The sequence below is a fragment of the Macaca thibetana genome, chromosome 17 (assembly GCF_024542745.1).
Source record: "Macaca thibetana thibetana isolate TM-01 chromosome 17, ASM2454274v1, whole genome shotgun sequence".
NCBI classification, from domain to species: Eukaryota; Metazoa; Chordata; class Mammalia; order Primates; family Cercopithecidae; genus Macaca; species Macaca thibetana.
Window position 1 is genome coordinate 14840366 of NC_065594.1, and position 20016 is coordinate 14860381.

The following is a 20016-nucleotide window of genomic DNA, read 5'->3' on the forward strand; positions in this document are numbered from 1 at the left end:
TTTCCACCAGACAGATTCTTGTCTATGACAATGGAACCAAGAAAACAAAGAGGAAGGACACGATGGGCTTCTTAGACATGGAAGTAAATAATACTTCAATCCCCCTAGGTTACATTCCTTACAATAATATTTTGGCTAGATTGGGAGTGATATAGGCTAATAAAGAGGTGTTTTGTTGGGTTTCTGTCTACTCACTCCTTGAGTTATCTGTATGTGTGGGTCTCTTAGGATAAACTGTTGTTGCTTCCAAGGAAAATGTTAGAAGAAAGGTCAACTTCATAAACCAAGAAATGTGGTGGTGGAAGATCCCACCCACCACAACAGGACCAAGTTTATTACTGTGGGTCCTCACGGAGATAGTTGTGTGTCTTTATGATATGTGGGAGATGTCAGCATTTGCTTGGAAGGGGTAAAACTGGTGAAGAGGTGGTATTTCCCTGCAACAAGGGCATCCTGCCAGCCTGTGCCAACACACGAAGCTGCCACAGAGCTTATATTGTGTCTGTGAAATGGTTTGTGGCTTGAGGATAAGAAACAACTTCACTTCTATTAGATTTAAATTCTCAGTGTTCACGTCCATTATATTCAATGCTGAACATCTTAAATGGCAGAGAGCTTTCTATTTCTCTCTTAATGAGCTCCCTTGACCAATTATGATGCTGTGCAAAGCCACATATCTTGTTCTCAAGAAACTGCTTCTAATAATTAACAAAAATTGTATGCTTGTAAGGATAATCAATGTTCACGATAGATGGAAAAATATAAAGCATATTTTAAAACACCCCCAATAACCCATGATCAAATGACACTTTATTTTTGGAGGGGGGGTATACAAACTTCTAGAATTTTTTCTATGCATTTATATATTTCAGCATTAGGATTTGTTGATACATGTTGATCTGTCACCAGCCCTTTTCACAATACAGTATCTTGTGAGCATTTTCACTCTGTTATTTAATGGCTGTTGAGCATCCGACTGCATGGAATACCATAATTTACTTAACTGAATTCCTACTACTGAATATGTAACTTGCTTTCAGTATTTCACTCTTATAAATAATTATTCAGCGACACCTTTGTAAGTGAGTACGCAGTTATCCTATCATTCCCTTATAATAGATTTAGTCCCTGGCACTTGACACTTAGTTTCTAGTAGCCAGAAACCAAGGGTACACTGGGGGTGCTCAGAAATATTTACCGACCCTTTTCTTTTTAAAAAATTATAAATTCAAAATTAAAAAGATAGCAATAGCTATGTGTTCTTTCCCCTTCAGTATCACTACCTTTGTGATATTGTTCTTTCCCCTTCAATATCACTGCCATTTTTAAGTGTATGGATCTTACCATAGCTTTTCTAAGTCTTATATAAAGACATATATACATAGCCAGGTTTTTGTTTGCTTTTTATAAAAATGGCAAAATAGTGACATATTTTATATATTTTTCATATTTATATATTATAATCATCTTTCTTGGTCAATCCATAGCAATCAAAACCGTTTATCTAAACCCTGCATCATATTTTGTAATATGTTTATATCACAATTTATTCAATCATTCCCCTATTGATGGAAAGTCAGGTCACTCCTTAGGGATTTCTTCTTTGTATTTTCCAACTTAAATAAAAAATTTTAGAGACAAGCCTGGCCAACATGGTGAAACTCCGCCTCTACTAAAAATACAAAAATTAGCCAGGTGTGGTGGTGGGCGCGAGTAATCCCAGCTACTCAGGAGGCCGAGGCAGGAGAATCACTTGAACCTGGGAGGTGGAGGCTGCAGTGAGCCAAGATCTCAAAAACATAAATAAATAAAAATAAAAAATTTTAAAATTAAAGAATTTGCTGAACAAAGTGGATTTGGTGAGTTGAAAGAGAAGAACTTTTTAAAAGCTCTGAATGATGCCCTCCAGAAAGTCCAACTCAAACAAATTGTACTTTTTTTTTCCTCAAGACAGAGTCTCACTCTTGTTGCCCAGGCTGGAGTGCAGTGGCATGATCGCGGCTCACTGCAACCTCCACCTCCCGAGTTCAAGAGATTCTCCTGCCTCAGCCTCCCAAGTAGCTGGGACTATAGGGCACCCTCCACCATGCCCGGCTAATTTTTGTATTTTTAGTAGAGATGGGGTTTCACCATGTTGGCCGGGCTGGTCTCGAACTCCTGACCTCAAATGATCCACTCACCTCAGCCTCCCAAAGTGCTGGGATTACAGGTGTGAACCACCGTGCCGGCCTCAAATTGTACTTTTACAGACAATGAGTGGTCATTTGCTGGGTCCCTCACTGAGGTTAGGTATTATATTTTCAAAAAATCTTTGCCAATTTCTAAACAAATATTGGATTTCCTTTTTTGAAATCTGAATTGGTTTGATTGCCAGTAAAGTTGTACATTTTTCCCACATACATATTAGCCATTTGGATTTCTTCTTTTGCAATTACTTATTTATGTCCTACTTTCTCTTATTGGTTTGTAAGAGTGTATTCTATATGAAAATCTAACACTTAGTCTATCACGTTATAAATATTTATCTTTGTAGGTAGTTGTTGAAATATGTTAGCTTTTCAAATGTGGTGAACCTTTTTAGGATAGTAGTTTTAAATTAAACTACTTTCACTTTTCCATTATATATTTTAAATCGCATTTTACGCTTTAGTAACAACAAACTCATAATCATTCCGGATCTCATTCTGATGCCTGACTTTAACTTCAAAATTTTTCTTCCCTATCCATGCAATTTCTAATTTTCTAAATTCAAAACATGTTTCTCTCTCTTATATATTCTGAATTGCTTTATATAAACATCGTTTTCTACTTTTTTTCTAACATCTAAACCAACAAAGTAGTTTAAATTGTTTAGTAAGAAAAGATGTGAGTGTATATGAAATACAGATGTTATAAGACAAGAAATAGGAGATAAGTCATGGCAGAGAGTGTCTCCTAGAGAGTCTCATGAATTGAAATGGGGAAAATGAAGAGGGAAGATTAAAAAGAAGAGGAAACAAATTCTGCCTTGTGATATTTCTTCTTCCTCCACTTGTTTTCATAGCCCAAAGCAAAGAGAAATGAATCAGGGCATTACAGAGCCTGCCCAGTCTTCCCCAACAGTTACTTGGGCCACTGTCACTGTTCTGGCCTGCCCAGTGACCCTGCAAGATATTTCTGTTTAAAAAAAAAATAAAAAAAATCTATGCATACAGAAATATTGACAAAAATTAAAAGATAGGAGTAACCAAGAAACAACATTAATAACTTCAGAAAATACAATAGGAAAACCAGGAACATTCACATGGGACAATGCCTGAGGTGTCCGTGGAGATTTTGATTCACAAAACAGAGCTTTGGAACGTGCCAAGAAGATCTCAAATTAGTTCATGGCTCTGACCACGCCACTGACAACACGTCCTGGCGTTTGTCCTAGCTTAGACCTTTGCCTAGCCTTTTGGAAGTACACTAGTAACCAAACTGGAATGCCACAATGTTGCTGGCCCATTGGTACGCTTCCAGGTACATTTTTATCACGTGGCCGCTACATGCTACGCATCGAGAGCTGCAGGCATGCTGGAGAACAATACAAAGTTTTGGAACTCAAAACCTTTACCATCTGGTAGTGGTGCATGGAGTCTTTTCACCAGTGAAGCCTCTTTTTGCTAATTTTTATTTCATGGACCTCATGTTTGAAAAGTGTTGGTTTATGCAACACGTTGCTATTAAGTAACATTCAATTTTCTCATTTTAAATCAAAATCAAGATGATCATGAGGGCAGATGACCAGAACTTTTTGTCCCAGGTTATGAACATTCAGAGTCACATAAATTTACAACAATAATTTTAAAAGCTCAGTATCTAGTGAGCAAGAATGAATAGTTGAAATAGAAAGCTACCAGATGGTACACATTGTTAATAATACCCATCTGTGATCCACAATGTGCATTAAAAAGTTGGTTTTAGGGTCCATGGCATGCTGTTTGGCACAGCTGCGGCTATAACTACCAACCAGCAATCCAGGTCACCATGATACAACCAAACTTACCACACTTAGTTGACATTTTTCCAAGTACCAAAAAGAAACTTGGTATTTCTGTGAAGCAGCTCTTCTTATCAGAAGAAATGTAGGTATTTCATTAAATGTTTGAAGTGTTAGAAAAACCTGCGGCCTCTTATCATGCTTCCAAAGCTTTCCTTGCTTCTCTTGAACTGAGTTCTCACCATATTATTAATCAGTCAGAATTATTCATTTATTAGTCTATCTCCCCACTCCTATACTCCATTGGGTACTAACTTGTTCCTGGCATATTAAAAATCATGAAGTAGCTGCTAGATAAATATCAGCCCGAATTGCTGCTGATCCTGTTACTACTTGTGTGAACTCTCGGTATTTACTGAACTAACCCAAACTCTCATTTTACACCCGAGAAAACTGAGTCTCCGAGGGATGAAATGACTTGCATCAAAATCCAACTTTCTTGGTTTGGTGGCTTCCTCACCACCCCCAGTATCTGAGGCTGTGGCCTAAGCAAGGTGTTCCTTGGTGATAAAAGCCTGGGAAATGTCTATTGGTGTCCATGGTCAGTGGCAGAAAAATGGGTGATGGTGCATCAGGGGAAGAACTGCAAACAACTGCTCTCATATCAACATTAAATAAGAAATTCAAGATACGAAAGCTACCTGTCTATCAAAATGTTTATTATATCAGGAAAAAAAAGAAACAAACCATCTTTCAGAAACGGAATTATAATGAAGTAATAGCTTGGAGGATCATGGAGTCTGAAAGATAATTACAAATATTTCAACTCTTGGACCACTTGCCTTTAGGATAAAGTGATACTTCATGAGTCATATTGAGGATTAGAATAATTCCAAAGGCTTGGGTTGAATAACAAAAAACAGAAACAGCAACAAAAGATTTATAGTAACTGCATTTTCTAAAATGGGTCAACATAAATCCAGTTGAAGAATATTGCAGTGCCAAGTCGTAAATTATAAAAAAAAAAAAAAAACAACACACAAACACCCCAACCATATTTCCAAATACAGTTTAGATTTTCCATGTTTTGATTAATTTAAGTGGGAATTGTATTTTATAATGGTGAAAATGCAGGGAGGAACAAATGCTGCACGGCTTTAGAGAGAACGCCAAAATTTACATCAGCTGATAACCACAATTTTGAAACATTGTCAATAATACGATTTAAATGGCCAGTAATGTAGAAAACCTTTTTTTGTTCACACAAAGGACATTTTCATAGCCTCAGGCAAGGAAGAAAGCAGTACCTTCCATTCCCCCTCTCATATGGGGGCATTTGCCTTTGGGGCCATTACTTCTTTACTCTGATGTTTCTTGGCACCCTTATATTTCATTGACCAATTCTCTAAGAGGGCTGTATTTCCTTTGGTGGTGGAGAAACAGGATAACCCAGACACTCCGTAAGAAAGATGACACCGAAGGACTGTAGGTGAGCCACTTGAAGGAAGCTAACAGATGGTAATTTATCTTGTTCCTAAAGACTGCAGGCTACCCAAAGGACAGGAAATCAGATCAAACTCATGAACTGGTTCTCTGATGACTGAACCTCCCATAGCATGCAAGCAAGTAAGCAACATTGAATTAAATCTCTGCTCTATTTAGTCCCTACATTCATTTGAGGTGAAAAGTATCATTCCCCACACGATCTATACTAACGTTAGCTTTACAAATGTTTTGGGGATTTATACAAGTTAAATTGTTTCTCACCTTCACCTAGGACATGAACTCAAGAAATGGGCATTCTTTGATGGACAGATTTAGAGAGACAGCCCAGATGGTGATGCATAAGGAGGAGGTGGAACATATTCTTTGGCCACATTCCCGGTGGCAGGAGAACCTCCACTTAGAGAGATCCTCCCCCCACTCAGAAACAGTTGGTAGGTAGGCTGAAGTGTTATAGAAGGTGCTGAAGAATAGAAACGGTTACAGAATTCCACCACAGGCACCAGTGGCTCACCTGAGCTCACACAGTGTCCATGCATTCAAAGGGGCCACTTATTCCTTCTGGAGAATCTTGAACAAGGCATAGGTGAAGTCCCTTGAGTGCCTAGACAGCCTTGGTGACATGCTGCATGCTGGCTAGGGAATACTCTTCAAACAAGAAATGCTTTTTCTTTTCTAGTCTCTTTTTTGAAACCAACCAGCATAAAAGCACTCTTAGGCAGAGGCTTCTTAATATGTCTAAACTCTAAATTCAGTTTTCTGAACTGTTCAGGAAATGGACAAGTCCATCTAGAAGAATCCATTATGAGCAGTAGATGCTTTGTGCTTTCTGCCTTACCCTGATGACAAAGGCAAGCTTCCTCTTAATTTGGCAAAGGTACGAAGCCTGTAAATGGAATAATATTCCTCTCTGTTGCTATATGCAAAATAAGAGTGAGGAAGCACATTCCGTTCCACAGCCTTTTTATAAAAATGGCACAAAGTCAATGACAAAAAGAACTTGCAATTCTGATTCTCCAATTCTCCAATAAGTTGCCCCGACATGTTCATTTCCCTCCCCTTGGGAGATGCCCCTCTAGAATATCAAAGTTGTCAATGGTTAACGAGTCAACTGTCTCCTTAACTCAGGAATATTCTCTCCTCCTGTCTCCACTCCAACCAAGTGGTGGTCCAGCTTCCTTCTGAGCACCCCCAGTGCCTGGGATTCATCACCTCCTGCCTCATGATGTTTTAATCTTCCAGCATCCTCAGTCTCCAGCTTGTCTGCCTGGTTGATCTGAACAAAGTCATCCTGGTGTAATGGACAACTAAAGTTTACTTTCTACAGAAATGTTATGATTTTCATACTTCACAGCAGCATTACAGGAAAATCCACATGTAGGCTTCTTGAGGAAAGGGTGGGCCTGCATCTAGTAAGAACTGAGACCCATCTTGTTTCTTTTACTCCACCTGTTTTCTGAGTGAATCCTGACACCATAGTAAGACTCCCATCCTACTGCCTGTGGGGTTTGAAATAAGTGCTGTTTCCCCAAACTCCACATGCAGCACGTCTGGAATAAAAGCAATCAAGATCCAAACACTCTAAAACACAGCTTTTAAAAACAGGGCATTACAGAGGGGTGGGGGCGGGGAATGGGGATGGTTAATGGGTACAAAAAATAATTAGAAAAAATTAATAAGATCTAGTATTTGATAACACAACAGGGTGACTATAATGAAGGATAATTTAATTGTATATTTAAAAATAACTAAAAGAGTATAATTGGATTGTTTGTAACACAAAGAATAAATGCTTGAGGTGACAGATACCCCATTTACCCTGATGTGATTATTATGCATTGTATGCCTGCATCAAAATATTTCATGTACTCAATAAATACATACACTTACTATGTAAACATAAAAATTAATTATTATTTATTTTATTTTATTTTTTTTGAGATCGAGTCTTGCTCTGTCACCCAGGCCAGAGTGTAGTGGCACGATCTTGGCTCACTGCAACCTCTGCCTCCCAGGTTCAGGTGATTATCCTGCCTCAGCCTCCTGAGCAGCTGGGATTACAGGCACACACTGTGACACCCGGCTAATTTTTGTATTATTAGTAGAGACGGGGTTGTGCCATGTTGACCAGGCTGGGCTCGAACTCCTGACCTCAGGTGATCTGCCTACCTTGGCCTCCCAAAGTGCTGGGATTATAGGCATAAGCCACCACACCTGGCCAAAAATTAAAAAATACATAAAACACAAAAGTAAAAAAGAAGGCATGGGGCAGACTCAATTGGAGACAAAGGCATCAGCTGGAGTAACTTAGCTGGAGAGTAAAGTCCCAGAAACTGAGACTTTAAAAGGACCTTCTAAAAATATAGGGACGTATGTTTAAACCAGCACTTCCACTGGCCCACCACAACTTCCAGAACACCCAGCTCAGCACTCCAGATGGCGCCCACGTGTTCCTGCACCTGCACGGGGCTCTGGAGGCACTGCTGGGAGTTGAAACCTTATGTAACATCTGCAGAAGGCTTTACGGCTCTGGGATTTTCTGTATTAACATCTCAAGAGTCACAGCTCAGATCTACTGTTCTGATAGTATGAATGATTCTCCTTTCCAAACACTTTCGTTTTCCCTAACAGTCACATAAGAGAAAAGTTCATCTTTTCCTACATAACAGTGCAGAGGTCTGCAGGTGTCCTGAGGGATAGGCGGTTTAGCTCCGGGACATTGCTCGGTAAACCCAAGTTCCTACTATCTTATTTCTGTCAAACCTGAGTGCTCTCATCCACAAGGGCCCCAGTTGGTTTATGTTGCCTTGTCTGAGTTTCAATCCTGGGGGAAAGCAGAAAAAGAGGAAGGTTTGCAGACACTGGGCATGAAAAGCTGATCTGTTCCTTGTTCTACCAGAACTTAGTTTCTTCAATTTGATACTGATCTTTCCTTTTTCCCACATGTCATTTGCACCTTTTTGTGCCAGTTGCTAGTGGTGTCCTTGGCCTCACCCACTAGATGCCAGTACCACTAGATGCCAGTAGCTCTTTCCTAGTTATGTGACCAAAAACATCCCCACACATTCCCAAATGGCCCCTGAGGGCCTATTACCCCTGGTAGAGAACCACTGCCAATGTCTTCATTAGGCAATGTTTCCCAGAGGGGCCCTCAATTAACTCTTACATTCTTCCTCCATGGTGTTAATGAAACCATCACCAACCACCTGCTTGAGTCTCTAAACAAGGCATCCATATATTCTTTCTGCAGGTTTGGCAGGCATAAACTGCGTTTTGGGCTTTACACTGCAGTGTAAGTGATGTAACTGACAATGCCGAAGGTCTTCCAATAGTCTGTTAAAATTGGAGCAGTACCCACTGCTTAACCATCCTGAGAACATGGGAACACGGGGCCTTGGTTTCTTAGCTGAGAGTCTGGAGGATGAAGAATGTCATGGGGCAGAGGTTAGAGAAAGAGACTTCCACACTCTGTGTGTGAACCTGAGTGTTGCAGAAGGGCCACAAGCATGGCCCTTGATCAGGCTGCCCTCTAGGTAAGGTCCTTTCCCTTCCAGGTACCACTTGACCTCTGCAATTACCCTTTGGAAACAACTCCAAAATGGGGTTCCTCACTATTTTGGATTGAATACAAGTACACATGCAAGAGATTATATTGTTCTTACCTATTGAGATGTGGGGATTTTCAACTTTAGTCATTAAGCCTGGCAGTATTGCCTCAAAAATACAAACATGTACCCCTTTTGCTGGTTGGTAGTCTGGGTCTCATCTTTCTGAATCCTAAATGCAAGTGTAGTTGGTACATTTGTTTTCCTCATAAGAACCCAACCTCATTGGCATTAAAACGTGTCCCAGAAGACACCCGTTTTTTTCTCCGCCATGGATTCCCAGCTAGGCTTTGCCCAGGGTCTGCTGCCTTTTCATTGGCCGATGAAGCTTCACCAAATCTTCATCTTTTTGAAAGTAAAGCAGTTATTAAAACTGAGAAGGCCCACACTGACTGGCTCTGAGCTGCTTCTCATAAAAAAACCCATGTGTCTTCAGTGAGAGGTTTGAATAAATCAAAGATGCCAAGGGTCTTTTCTCCCACATGTCATATGTTCCACATTGTTCAGCCCAAATACAATGCCCTGTTAGTCTTCACTGACGTCTGATCACCTTGAGAGACTGAATATACAGATGAACAATGGCCAGACCATGTAACCAAACAGAACTCTGACTCATGACCCGCAGCAACCCGCTGAGGGAAAACCCCCGTTCTATGACAGCCTACCGGAAGGTAGCACACTCTAAGTCGGACTTGCAGAAAAATCAATAACAAATTACAATGGTCTAGCTCTAGTAACATTCCAGGAAGCCAAACAATAACCCTCGTAACAACTGACCTTAAATTAGCCAGGATTTAATAAGTGACAGCGTCCCTAATTTTTGTTTCCACTTCCAACTTAGCACCAACTAGAAAGGGCCAAATGTGCACCTCTAACCAATCCCATAGGGTGCCCCACTTCTGGTTAGCCTGCCTACATCTTCCCCACACCGACTGCTTCCATCAGGGTGCAGGGAAAGCCTTCCCTTATTTTCTTCTCTAAAGCACTCCTACTCCTCTGCCTGCCTGTGAGTCCCTGCCAAAGCGCAGATGATGGTGGCTGACTCCTTGCTATAGCAAGCTCTGAATAAATAGCCTTAGTTTGTTCTCATTTGGTCCGTCTTCACGGATGTGCACAGCACACATGGCTCTCCCTTAGCTGACTGCAGCACTCGGCACTATGGCTGGGTACATTTCTCTTTCTGTTACTCATATGTCTGATTCCTTGTGGCCACATTTATTCCTTGTGACACCATGGAGAGTGGCACCCTGTCTCCCTGCCAGTCTGTCCTCTGGCACTTGGATAGACACCATTTCTTGAGCTGACCATAAAACAAAGCAGCTAACTTCAGTTGAGGGGCATGTCATGTGAAATAGGCCTACCTTTATCTTCTAGAGAATCATGACAACAGCTCACAAGGGAAGGAAGATTGACTGCGGAAACAGCAGGTGAACATCTCCAATCTCACGCTTACGCTGGGCCTACACTCATTGGATGGACTCATGTGCATAATGGTGCACATCTGAATTTTGATTTCTCTTTATCTTTTTTCCAAAGTGTATGCTTTAGTTGCCGTAACAAATTACAACAAACTTCGTGGTTTAAAATGACCAAAATGTATTTGCTCACAGTTCTAGAGGCCAGAAGTCTGAAATCAAGGTGTTGGCAGGTCTGGAGTCTCTCCAAAAGCTCTAGAAGGGAATCTGTTCCTTGTCTCTTATAGTTTCTGGTGACTCCAGGCATTCCTTAGCTTGTGGCCACATTACTCAAATCTCTGCCTCCATCTTCACATTGACTTCTCTGTGTGTCTGTGTTCTTTCTTTGACCTCTTTCTTAGGTGGACATTTCTGATAGGATTTTGCTTCCCACCAGAATAACCCAAGATAATCCCCTCATCTCAAGGCCCTTAACTTAATTACACCTGCAAAGACCTTTTTCCAAATAAGGTCACATTTACACGTTGAAACCTTTCAGTGACCACTATTTAGCCTGCTACGATATGTATGACATCACTTTGATACCAGCCTCTCTTGAGCATTTTTGTCAGGAAATTTATTGCTGCTCCACTGCTTAGAACCCTTCTAGGACTCTTTGTTGCTCTTCGAGAATATCCTTAGAGTAGCCTGAAAGGCCCCTCCCTGCTTCAGCTCTCTCTCTCCCTTTTCTTTGGGTGCATTATTTTAGTTTCTTAAATGCACTAAGTAACCTCCTGCCTCTGGGCCCTGGAATATTTATTGCCCTGCAAAAGGAACAATTCCTCAATACTGCCACCTTGCCTAGTTAACTTTCTGTTCATACTTCCACACTCCACTTAAATTCGTACGTTTTGCAAACACTTACTGAGTGTCTGCTGTTTTAGGTGCCAGGATACTGTAGTGTATCTGTTGACAGGGTACCTGCTTTTGTGGAATTTATATTCCAGTGGAGGAAATGGGCCTCAAACAAACAAAAGCAAGAACAAGAGCTGAGTTTATAAGAACTTTGCCATGAATTAAAAGGGTGATGTGACAATGAGGGACTGAGGGAGTGGTTTCTCTATGCTGGTGGTCAGAGAAGGTCTCTTGGTGTGGAGGATGTTGAAGCTGAGCTCTGAACACAGGAAGAAGTCAGCCATGGATAGATCGAAGGAAACAGAGGCAAGCAGGCACCAGATGAAGTCAAGATTGAAATGACCAAGTGAGGGGCTTGAGTTTTACTCCAAGCAAGAGAAGTTAGGAGGGGTTTAAGCAAGGGCAGTTGATGCAGTTTAGATATTTGACCGTCCAAACCTCATGTTGAAATCTGATCCCCCATGTGGGAGGCGGGGCCTAATGGGAGGTGACTGGGTCATGGGAATGGATCCCTCCAGAATGTCTTGGTGCCATCCATGAGGTAATGAGTGTGTTCTTGCTCTGTTAGTTCCAGCAAGAGTTCTCCCAACAGCAAGTTGTTAAAAAGAGCCTGGCACCTTCCCTTATCCCTTGCCTCGTCTCTCCATGTGATCTCTGCACATACCAGCTCTCCCCTTCCCCTTCCATCATGAGTGGAAGTAGCTTGAGGATCTCAGCAGATGCAAATGCTGGTTCCATGCTTCTTGTATAGTCTGCAGAACTATGATCCAAGCAAACTTTTTTCTCTATAAATTACCCAGCCTCAAGTATTCCTTTATAGCAACACAAATGGACTAAGGCAGCAGTGATGTGGTCTGATTTGTGAGTCTAAAAGAGAACTCTGGCTGGTGTGTAGAGGAAAGATTGCAAAGTGGTTATTCTGGGTGAGAAAGGATGGTGGCATGGCCTAGGATGGAGGTGATAGAAACGGATAGAAAAGAACGACTTGGATATGATGAGGAGATAGAGTTTGCAAAGCTTAAGGATGGATTGCACAGGGGCAGAGAGACAGGCAATCCCAGCTTATATGCTCCTTGTGTATGTACTGACGAGTGAATCCTGCTGATGGCCTTGCACAGTGCAGTGGCTTCATGTGCCAAAGTGCAGGAGAGACCAAGAGTCTAAAAAGGCTTACAGTCTTCCTCTAGATAAACGACAGACTTCCCAGCTCTTTAAAACTGCAGGTTCCCTGCCCTTCCCTGAACCTACTGAATTAGACTCATTGGAGGTAGAACCTGGGGCACTTAAAAAAATTAAAAACCCTTGTGATCCCAATGGCGTGGATCCACAGACCAGACAGCTCTTGCCATTCTCCTGTGGATCCATAAGAAAATTACCAAGGGAAATCCAGAGGTTCGGGGTTTGAAGTAATTGTGCAATGTGCCACTTGGAAAAAAAAAAAAAGGACTAAACTAAAAAGTATGAGGAGATAAATTAGGAAGACAAACTGGTCTTGAAAAAAACAGCAAATATCTGTCCTCCTTCAGATTTTATCCCAACTCAAATTTGCAAAAACAACAAACTATTATCCTGAGACCCAGCTGAAAGCAGACTTTGAAAATGGAATAAGAGTTCATATATAGTGTCAGCTCATGACCACCTGGTTTTAATTAGCTACAAGATGGGGAGGATCTGAAAACTAGATAAGAAACAAGAAATAGATAAATTACTCAAGAATGGAGAGCTAGAAAATGAAGAAGAATTCATCCAAGAGAAAAGAAGAAGAAACAAAAGGAACTAACAACAATAAAAACAGCGTAGCAATGTGAACTGAAATAAAATTTGACTGTCTCCTTGGGTAAGGCTCCTTTAAGCCTGACTTTATCCCAGTCTTGCAGAAAAGCAAGGATAAGTGTGCATCTTTGGTTTGGTGGCCCAATACTCAACCTACTCTAGCACATGCCCCAGTGGGTTGGGGTCAAAAGGTCTGGAGGGGGCTCCCTGAGAAAGTAGAAATGGTTGGAGTTTCTGCGGACCACACAGAGATGACAGTCAAGAACCCCAGGTGTGTCATTCACAAAAGGTAAGGGTATTGTTTTGGATAATGACTCGTCATAGTTTAGATTACAATAGGGTCCATTCTTATTCCATTAAAACAAAGCCACAGGCTCTGTGCTGCCCAATACCTTGGGTCACTTTGGCTAGGGACATTCTCTAGCACCTTGCAAGGTGAGCCTGCCTTGTTCAGGTCATCACCAGGTCAGCGAAAGAGGACCAGGCTCTTGGTAGAAGGAGGGGCTCCTATATAAAGGAAGCTTCTGGAAAGCTTCCAGGTGTTCTGTGAAGTGGGCACCAAGCTTGACTGGGAACAGAGATTGTCCACTGGGAATGAGGTATCTGTGTTTGGCTAGAAGTCAGCCAAGGCTTTTCCTGAGAAAGGACCTCCAACCTGAATCCACCTTGGGTAAATGAGGTAAGACAAGACTTGGGAAGATTATTCTCCAACCAAAATCATCTCAGAGCCTGCACTGTCATCTCAGAGACAATAAAAATAAAATTCTCCCTTCAGACTATACTAGAACAAAAATAAATAAATAAACAAATACAAATTCATGTGGGAAACCAAGAACAAAAACTCTAACTGTAAGGCCAGGAACAAAATATTCAGACTGTTGTGTAAAGAAAGTAATCAGAATGTCATAATAAATGACAGGCTGAATGAAGCTCTGTGCTTATTTTAAAGGGATCAAGTGATACTGAAGAAGAGTGACGTGAACATGCTCCTGAGCAAAGTCTCACTGGGATGGAATTTAATCAAGAGGTTTTACTTTCAAGGAATAAGCACAATCACAGAGGCCAGGAAACTTAGCCGTTTCAGGGAATTGATGAGTAGCACAAATGTGTGTTTGGCAGAACACACACAAAAATCAGGCATTAAATTAGGCATACCCTAAAACCTTCAAATTCATATTTTTATGTATAACTCAGGTTGCTGATTTGTCATCTAAAAATGAAAATGATCAGGGCCTTACCATGCAAAAGTGATGATAAAATATTGATTGTGTGGTCTTTTTATTTATTTATTTATTTATTTTTTGAGACGGAGTCTCGCTCTGTCGCCCAGGCTGGAGTGCAGTGGCCGGATCTCAGCTCACTGCAAGCTCCGTCTCCCGGGTTTATGCCATTCTCTTGCCTCAGCCTCCCGAGTAGCTGGGACTACAGGCGCCCGCCACCTCGCCCAGCTAGATTTTTGTATTTTTTAGTAGCGACGGGGTTTCACCGTGTTAACCAGGATGGTCTCGATCTCCTGACCTCGTGATCCGATTGTGCGGTCTTAAGAAATAAAACTTTGGGAGTACTTTGTGATTGCTTTTCAATAATAAATAATTACTACGGTGATGGTGATGGGTGATGCTCTGTACCTAAAATAATAGTACTGCCTAGAGGAGAGAAGTAAAATTGTAGTAGCAGGTATTCTCTTACACAGCAGGGAAAGCTGCTAGATAAAGGCAAAATAGGTTTTGTTTTGTTTTGTTTTATTTTAAGACAGAGTCTCGCTCTGTCGTCCAGGCTGGAGTGCAGTGGTGCGATCTTGGCTCACTGCAACCTCTGCCTCCTGGGTTCAAGCAATACTCCTGCCTCAGCCTCCTGAGTAGCTGGGACTACAGGCACATGCCACCATGTCTGGCTAATTTTTTGTATTTTTAGTAGAGACGGGATTTCACCGTGTTAGCCAGAATGATCTCAATCTCCTGACCTCGTGATCTGCCTGCTTCGGCCTCCCAAAGTGCTGGGATTACAGGAGTGAGACACTGCGCCCAGTGAATAGTTTCTTAAGAAAACTTTCATTTCTTTCCAAGGGGCCACTTAAAAATATGGCAGCCAATCATGTTTCTGGGCAATGGTTTAGATATTGCTCTAAATATTGGCAGGCTTTAGAATTAACGACTTCTTGGGAGATTGCAGAAATACCTATCCTAAAGAAGCAAAGGATGTTAGAAAAAGCTCACCCTGATGTCGCACAAGCAATGCCACTTTTCTAAAAGCGTTCAGAAGAGTGCCACGTGTGAGATCCACTGGAGAAATGCAATTAAGTGCTGCATATGAATTAGTTTCTGGTGACTCAGTTATGCCTATGGGTTTCTAGGCTACTCTTTGAAGAAAGCAGCATGAGAGAACTCAGGAAACAGGGATAAAATAAATTCTTTCCTTTTTATCATAACTCAGTACATGAACCAGACAACGCCCACATGTTAGGATAGCTTTTGTGGAGTCTGTCAGTAGTTTTCCTGACATTTTCACTGCTCCAGAGAAAACAGCAAGTCAGGTTATTTCATTTAAAGATTAAATAGGATAAAACATTTAGAAAACCCGGAGACAAAGTCTCACAGGTTCAGTATGAGTAAAAGGTAGATTTCTAGAAGCTACACTTGCTAGGAGCTTCAGTAGATTCTAAGCTTGCCCATGGCCAGTCCTCTTTCAGTCATTCTCTGCTAAGAAAGCAACTGTGTTTTTAGCTGAATTCCAACTGCCCTAAACGTTAGTTGCAATCCAACTGGAAAGAAGAAATAGTTCTGCGTTGCTTATATTTTTGGCAAAATGAGACTCTGTCTCCATACATAAATCCAGCTACCTACAGTTGTCAGTCACATAAGTGATATACTTGCTAACAATGCTACATGTTAGTAAATTGCTTGGGGAAATTACAGGTGATCCAAGTGCCACAGGTGACCTGTTTGAGTGGGAAGGGAGGTGAGGTTAGAACACCTGAAAATGGCTGAATCAAGTAGAAATGGACATTCTTGGGAAACATCTCAGTGTTAGGCTGGACTTGCATATTTAAGGAGCTCTAGTGGGTCTTTAAGTACAAGGTGGAACCTCTTAAAGCCATTCACAGTCAGCCAACATATCTGCCATCATGTAAGTGACCTGCTGTCCTGTTCTCCGGATTTCTGGGGCATGATCTAGTTGCTCACAATTCCCAAGGGAGGCTGGACTTGCTTCTCAGCCCTCTCCTGTCACCTGGCTTAGAGGAAGTTGCTTTGAAGGAAGAGACTGGGTGGGAAAGACCGATGAGGAAACGGGAATTTGGGAAATTCTGTTTGAAGAGAACGGCCATTAGTATCATTTTAAAAACAAAACTTCCAGTTTCCTATTCTGTGAAAAACCAAAGGCAAACAATTATTCAGGAACTGATCTTGTGAGCATAATTTAATCACCTATGTCATATGGCTAGATTATTTTCTTAAGGACAGAGTTATAGCAATAAAAATAGAAGCTTTCAAGCCAGACACTGTGGCAAGCACCTATAGTCTCAGCTACTCAGGAGACTGAGGTGGGAGGATCTCTCGAGCCCAGGACTTCAAACTTGGACAGCATAGTAAGATCTTGTCTCAAAAAAAAAAGAAAGAAAAAAAAAAGAATCCTTCAGAGGAAAGTATGTTCACACATACATACGCAATGAAAATTTACGAATGAAAAAGTTCTCCTGGAGTCCAACAATTTCTAAACAATTTTTTCTTTTTATATTCTTTCACATTCATCCAATGTAAGGTAGACATTTTAAGAGTGAGTTAATTATCAAGGATAATTCTATGTGTCCTAGTCTGAAAACTTCAGATTTACTTTTCCTCACTTTAGCCAAAAAGTCTAGTATTTATTATCCTGTTTCTCATGTTCCCTTGTTACTTGACTTTCCTTTTAATGAGAAGTATCCTTCCTACCAACTGTCTAATAAAATCCTTGGTTGTATTGTTTAATTTTAAAGCACCCTCTTCATGAACCATTTATCTATTTTCCCTCCTATTCTAAATGACAGACATTAAAGTACGTCTCTGAGTACATGTGATTTATCTTCAATTCCAAAGTGAAGAAAAGAAGAAAAGGTTAGAAACATCTAAAGCCTCTTTTCATTTTTATTAGGAGAAAGCAGACTTTGGGTTGAAAACTTGATTTATTTCCCTTAAACCTATTTGAAGATCACCTTTACAACAAGGGGTCAAACGTGGCTTGAAATGAATTCCCCATGCAGTACTTATGTAAGTCCCTGGGTTATAGCATTTCAAGGCTAATAAATATTGTAGTCATACGAAGGCAGCCATCTAATGTGACAGCATATAGGCTTTTGGAGGGACTGTGGTCTTTCAATGAAAAGGATCTGGTTAGAAGGGAGACATTATAGTTGACTTGTGGCCAAGACGCCTGAAATCAGATGATATTCTATTTGCATTTGGCCCTCAGCCATCAAACAAATCAGTCATTACTGCAATCCACAAGGCAGTTATCCTTGGCTAAGCAATTCACAAAATTATTTCAGTAGATAACTCACTTTTGGTAGCCAGACTTATCATCTTCAAATATTTACCCCATTAATTGCAACGGTATGTAAATTGCAAGGTAAACTTGTATTTCTATGACAAATTTGGCCCTTTTATTTCCAAAACAAAGAGTAAAGTGTCAAGCCCTGTTCAAAGACACTCAATCTCACATGGTAGAATTTTTTTCTTTTCCAAAAATATTAGCGGAGATGTAGTTAGATAATTTTTTAAAATATATGCTTTTGTGTTTAGAAAACAGACAGATAATCTTGTTCTCTTCATTCTCCCTGGAATATTCTGTACCTGATAAAAATTACAGAAACCTAAAACATCGTTTAGGCTAAGAGAGAAGCTACTGAACACTATGGTCTCCTAGCAACAGCAGGATTCTCCTGAGCTCTGCTGGGCCTCACTGAGAAAATCATGTTCATACACAGAAAATACCAACCCTTCATGCATAATTTCCCTCTTTTTCTTTAAAAATAATCTATCAGAAAGGGTTTGTAATGGATTTATTATTTTTGTAAATATGTTATATGCCATTATAAAAATTCAAAATGTGCAAAAATATTAAAAGAAGGAAGCAATAAATCACCCTAAATTAGGAGTTAGGGGCTCTGCCATGCTGTGTCACACAAAAGTCTTCTGTGTCTTTCCTGGACAACCACTTTTTAAAGCGTAGGACCCAGACTTGTTCCTCTTTCTTTGTGTGGAGTCAGCTAATTATTTATTGATTGTTTTTTCATTTTTGTTTTAATTCCTTAAATGACTATTTGTTAACTTCGTTATAAATGTAGAAGACATTCTGTAATTCTGATTCATTCCATCATCGTTTTTTTTCCCCCCCTTAAGATTTGGTGATATATCTTATTTTCAAAGAAGGAACTTAGCTTTTGGTTCTCTGAGTCACTGCCCAATCCTCATTTATGACATTTATTTTGAAAAACCTCTCCTATTACCTTGATTACTGCTTTCTCCCAAATATTTTCCTTCCAATTTATTTATGAAGGGAAATGAAGAGAAAATGCACTAACAGACTATCATAGCCATGTAATTAACAGTGACATGTTTACTTGAAATGTATTGTAAAAGAATATTTAGTGATGTGGAATGTTTATGAGTGAAAAAATGTAGATTATACAACAGAGTATAGTGTGCACATTGTATGCAAAGAAACATTTTAAAAGGATATCTGAACAGATTTTAACAGTGTTTTTTTCCCTTAGATCAAGGCACTGCTTTTACTTTTTTTTTTTTTTTTTTTTTTTTTTTTTTGAGACGGAGTCTCGCTCTGTCGCCCAGGCCGGAGTGCAGTGGCCAGATCTCAGCTCACTGCAAGCTCTGCCTCCCGGGTTCAAGTGATTCTCCTGCCTCAGCCTCCCGAGTAGCTGGGACTACAGGTGCCCGCCACCGCGCCCGGCTAGTTTTTTGTATTTTTTAGTAGAGACGGGGTTTCACCATGTTAGCCAGGATGGTCTCGATCTCCTGACCTCGTGATCCGCCCGTCTCGGCCTCCCAAAGTGCAGGGATTACAGGCTTGAGCCACCGCGCCCGGCCTGCTTTTACTTTTTTTGCATTTCCAGTTTTCTATAATATATGTGTTGTTTTTTAAATATAAAAATGTTCTTGCATTTTAAAACATTTAAATAATTTAGAATTAATTTAAATAATATATAAGAGCATAAAGTAAAAACCATCTCTTCTCCACTTCCTCTCATTCTTAGTTGAATACACTATAGGTAACAATTTCTTGGCTGGTCTGTCATAAAAGGTCAGAGCATATACAAGCATTATAAAAATATGCATACTAGTACATATATGTGTTTTCTGGTATAAAAATGGGATACAAAACATAATATTGATACTTTGATTTTATTTTCCCGCTTAACAATCCATATTTGACAATTTACAATATTGGTCTATTTAGGTTGGCCTAATTCTTATTCATGACAGCATAGTATTCCATTAAGTGGATATATAGTAATTTACTTAGCCAGATCTCTATTGATGGTTTTTACCTTTTTTCCTCTAGATTTTTGTGATTACAAATAAACTGCAATAAACCTTATAAAATATTTTGATATACTTGTACACAAAATTTCTAGAGACAGAGTTGCTGGATCAATGATGGAAGACTGATGTGTCTTTAAAATTTTGACAGATTGATGTTGTTTGGCACTATTCTGTCTCATCAATTTGGTATGAGACTGAGTTTCTCCGTGTTTTGACAACGCTTTCCTTACCTGTTTGAGAAAAAAATGGGATTTCCCTGTTGTATTAGTTTACTTTTCTTTACTACTTAGTAAATTGAAAACTTTTTTCTATATATTTAATAAGTCATT

The 20016-nt window shown here is 40.2% G+C and overlaps 1 protein-coding gene across 4 annotated transcripts in view; it reads right to left on the minus strand.

The window, feature by feature from the left end:
- DCLK1 (doublecortin like kinase 1) overlaps positions 1–20016 on the minus strand; it is a 352724-nt gene that overhangs the window by 101676 nt on the left and 231032 nt on the right. The gene's annotated exons all lie outside the window — the stretch shown is intronic.